This window comes from Mandrillus leucophaeus, unplaced genomic scaffold, assembly GCF_000951045.1.
Source record: "Mandrillus leucophaeus isolate KB7577 unplaced genomic scaffold, Mleu.le_1.0 Scaffold58, whole genome shotgun sequence".
Taxonomy (NCBI): Eukaryota; Metazoa; Chordata; class Mammalia; order Primates; family Cercopithecidae; genus Mandrillus; species Mandrillus leucophaeus.
This window is the reverse complement of record NW_012106252.1, coordinates 876398-881377: the sequence shown is the minus strand read 5'-3', so window position 1 is coordinate 881377 and position 4980 is coordinate 876398.

Here is a 4980-nt window from a genome sequence, read left to right as displayed (position 1 = left end):
ACACACACACACAAACACACACACACACACGCACACACATATACAAGAGCTCTTTTAGTTCTAGCACACCAAAAATCTTTTTTTTTTCTTTTTCTTTTTTTTTTTTTTAGCTAGAATTTCGCTCTTGTTGCCCAGGCTGGAGTACAATGACGCAATCTTGGCTACCGCAACCTCCGCCTCCTGGGGGTTTCTCCTGCCTCAGCCTGCCTCAGCCTCGCGAGTAGCCGGGATTATAGGCATGTGCCACCACGCCCGTCTAATTTTGTATTTTTAGTAGAGATGGGGTTTCTCCATGTTGGTCAGCTAGTCTTGAACTCCCAACCTCAGGTGATCCACCTGCCTCGGCCTCCCAAAGTGCTGGGGTTACAGGCTTGAGCCACCGTGCCCAGCCTCACACCGTAATTCTATAATTATTAATCAAGTCTTCAGCCCCTATGCCTTTCTGCTTTCACGCTGTTCGTTTTGCCTGAACAACTTCCCTGTCCTGTATCACTGCTTGCATTTCATTCACATGTATTGTGTCATGTATTGTGTACCTGCCTAGCTCACAGATCCTCTTTTCCTGGGAGTTGCCCCTCCTCCCTGCAATCAGACACTGAAATGGGCCCCTCGGCCACATCGGTCTTATATGATCCTGTCCTCTTGGCCTTCGGTTATTTATGTTTTGTTTGTTTGTTTGTTTGTTTATTTATTTTGAGACAGAGTCTCATTCTGCCAGGCTGCAGTGTGGTAGCATGATCTCGGTTCACTGCAACCTCTGCCTCCCAAGTCCGAGCAATTCTCTGCCTCAGCCTCCCAAGTAGCTGGGATTATAGGCGCTCATCACCACGCCTGACTAATTTTTAAATTTTTAGTAGAGACCGGGTTTCACCATCTTGGCCAGGCTGGTCTTGAACTCCTGACTTCCTGATCCACCCGCCTTGGCCTCCCAAAGTGCTGGGATTACAGGCCTGAGCCACCGTGCCCGGCGGGCATTGATTATTAAACTCAGGGCCAACACTAGTGTGAACTAGCTTACTCAGAGTCTCTCTGTCAGGAATTTGGAATGTTGAAATAGAAGGGTACAGAGCCTGGGAGCCCTTAGAGCTGAGTTCCATTCATATCAGCACTTTAGGGAGAACTGCCTTTGCAGAAGTGCCTGGAAATCCCCTGATGCCTACTCTTTCTACTCTTCCACTAGGTAACATAAACCAATATAATTGTGTTTGAGACACTTTTAGGCTCTGGGGATGCAAATATCAACTAAAATGCTGCCTCTGGCCTCCAACAGTATCTATTGAAATCCTACCCATGTTTAGAATCACAGCTTAAAAGCCACCTTTCTCCTTTAAGTTTTCCCATATTCCCCAAGCGGGATTAACCCCTCTCCAGGGTATTGTCATTGCACTTTGCTTTACTTCTCTTACATTAAGTCATGTCTTTGAGCTTGTATTTACTTATGATGTATTTGTTTGATACCTTGAAGATCTTTCTGGATATTATTAGGTTGGTGCAAAGGTAAATGCGGTCTTTATCAAAGTAATGGCAAAACCCACAATTACTTTTGCACCAACCTAATAGTATTTATTTATTTAAAAATTTCTGTAGAGATGGGGTCTTGCTGTGTTGCCCACGGTTGTCTCAAACTCGTGGACTCAAACAATCCTCCCTCCTCAGCCTCCCACAGTGCTGGGATTACAGGTGTGAGCCACCATGCCAGGCCACTTTGAGCTATTTTGAACAGCTGCCTCTCCCAGTAATTGCAAACCCTTTAAAATCAAGGACTAGATCTGGCTGTCTTTTTAGTCTCTCAGCTCCTGGCACAGAATCACAAACAGATCACTTAGAAAGACCATCTGTTGTTTTGTCTGCCCATGTTTCTCTCTCTTTTTTCTCCATCCTTAAAAAAAAAATAAATAAATAGGCCAGGCACAGTGACTCATGCCTGTAATTCCAGCACTTTGGGAGGCCCAGGTTGGTGGATCATTTCAGGTCAGGGGTTCGAAACCAGCCTGGCCAACATGGCGAAACGCTGTTTCTACTAAAAATACAAAAATTATCTGGAGATGGTGGCGGGCACCTGTAATCCCAGCTACTCAGGAGGCTAAAGCAGGAGAATAGCTTGAACCTGGGAGACGGAGGTTACAGTGAGCCAAGATTGCAATACTGCACCACCCTTGGTGAGAGTAAGACTCTGTCTAAAATAAAATAATAAAAAAATAGAGGTAGAGTATTGCTTTGTCATCCAGACTGGAGTGCAATGGTTTGGGTCATAGCTCACTGCAGCCTGCAACTTCTGGACTCAAGCAATCCTCCCACCTCAGCCTCCTGAATAACGGGGACTACAGGAACACAACATCCTGCCTGGCTAATTTTTGTATTTTTTGTGGAGAAAGGGTCTTATTATATTGCCCATGCTGGTCTCAAAGTCATGGGCTCAAGCTATCCTCTTGCCGCAGCCTCCAAAAGTGCCGAGATTACAGGCAGGAGCCACTGCACCCAGCCTCCCTTTTCTATTGATAACTACATCCCTATTTTCCTTGGAGAAACAGCCCTTTTTCACTTGTGATTGTTAAGTTTAGGTCTCAACTTGACTAGATTAAGGAATACCTATGAGGTGTTTCCAGAAGAGATTACCATGCGAGTGTGAAGGAAGGAAGTGTGGAAGATCTGTCCTCAGTGTGGGCAGGCACCACCCAATCAGCTCCCCCTAACCCACCATAGAACAAAACACAGAGAAATAGCTGAGCTGGTCTCTCTCCTGGAGCTGAGATACTCTCCTCCTGCCATGGACATTAGAACTCCAGCCTCTCTGGCCTTTGGACTCTAGCACTTACACCAGTGGCCTCATGGGTTCTCAGGCCTTTGGCCCCAGGCTAAGAGTTACACCGTCAGCTTCCCTGAGTCTGAGGCTTTCAGACTTAGACTGAGCCAAGCTGAGGCATCCCAGGGTCTCCAGCTTGCAGATGGCTAGCCATGGGACTTCTTAGCCTACATAATCAAATGAGCCAATTCCCCCATTCAATTCCCTCTTCTGTATCTACCTGTCCATCCATCCTATTGGTTGTCTCTCTGAAGAGCCCTGACGAATACCCCTCTTAATTCCACATTTCATGTGGGTTCTATAAGTGATCACATGACCTGTGTTTGGTCAGAGCCACGTGATTTGGACATGTGGCCTGTCAGGGTATGACAGCTGAGATTCTGGCTGGACAAATCTGGAAAGAACCTCTCTTTACTGGGGTTACTCACCTGTTAGTCCATAAGCCTGCTGCTATTTATGGTCACTTTTGCCACCACATGGGAAGAATCTGATAATTATTATTATCATCATTTTGAGACAGAGTCTCACTTTGTCACCCAGGCTGGAGGGCAATGGCATGATCTCGGCTCACCACAACCTCCCCATCCTGGGTTCAAGCTATTCTCTCACCTCAGCCTCCTGAGTAGTTGGGATTACAGGAACCTGCCACCATGCCTGGCTAATATTTTTATTTTTAGTACAGATGGCGTTTCACCATGTTGGCCGAGCTGGTCTTGAACTCCTGACCTCAGGTGATCCACCTGCCTCGGCCTCCCAAAGTGCTGGGATTACAGGCATGAGCCACCTTGCCCAGTCCTCTTCTTCATCTTATAAAGTCACTGGTGTCATCATGGGAGCCCCACCCTGGTGACCTTATCTAATGCTAATTACCTTGAAAAGGCCCCACTTCCAATTCTCATCAACATATGAATGTGGGGTTTCCAATATATGAAATTTGCCCCAGGCGTGGTGGCTCACACCTGTAATCCCAGCACTTTGGGAGGCCAAGGCAGGTAGATCCCTTGAGGTCAGGCGTTCAAGACCAGCCTGCCCAACATGATGAAACCCCATCTCTACTAAACATACAAAAATTAGTTGGGCGCAGTGGCACATGCCTCTAATCCTAGCTAATCAGGAGGCTGAGGCAGGAGAATCACTTGAACCCAGGAGGCAGAGGTTACCGTGAGTGGAGATCACACCGCTGCACTACAGCCGGGGTAACATAACAAGACTCTGTCTCAAAAAAAAAAAAAAAAGAAAAGAAAAGAAAAAAAGAAAGATATATAGGGAATACATTTAAACTATAGCAGTGCCCATCACAGGGTTGCAGGGAGATTGAAATATGCTGTGTAGATACAACTGGGATATGTCATGCACTTTCTTTACCAATGTTCAGCCCTCTGAGAGCCTTTGATTTCCCCCCCCCCCCAGGCTGCTTCCTCCAGGCCTATGATTCCAAAGGGTATGTGTGTGGGAAGCTCAGGCTGAGTACAGTAACCGGGTGTGTCTGGAAGGCTAATGTCCTGACTACAGGGAAGTGGATGGGGGATGGGGGATGGGGGGTGGGGGGGACACAGGGTTACAGACCTGTATAGACACAGGGTTATAACCATGAAACAGATTGAGGATCCAGTTGCCTTTGAATCCCAGCGCCACTGCTTCCCAGCTATGGCACCTTAGACAAGTCACTGTTTCCTCATATCTAGACTGGGAATGATGATAGGCTCCGCCTAGTGGGGTTGTTATGACATTAAATGAGCAATTGCATACCAAAGTGCTCAGAACAGTTCCTGGCAGAGAGTAAGGGCTCAATAAATTGGCAATTATTATTATCTCCCTGGCCTTCCCCCACCCCAGGCAAGTGAGACAAGTGTATACCAACAGTTCTCCCTCCCTTTCTCCCTCCTTCCCTCCTGCCTTCTGTAACCCTAGGTAACTGCCTTCAGAGAATACAATCGAACACAGATCCTTTTAGAAAAGCAGGTTTATTGGTCGGGCTGCTCACCAGGACACAGCAACATGAGAGGTTCCCCAAGCCCACAGAAAACTGCATCTGCCCACAGCTCAAGCCCCTTCAGGCCATCAGCACCAAGGGACCTTGTCCCACAATCCCCAGCCTCCCTCAGCAGAGGGGTCTTCAACCATTCAGAGAAGACAACCAAAAAGGAAAAGAAAGGAAAAAAGAAAAAAAAAAAAAA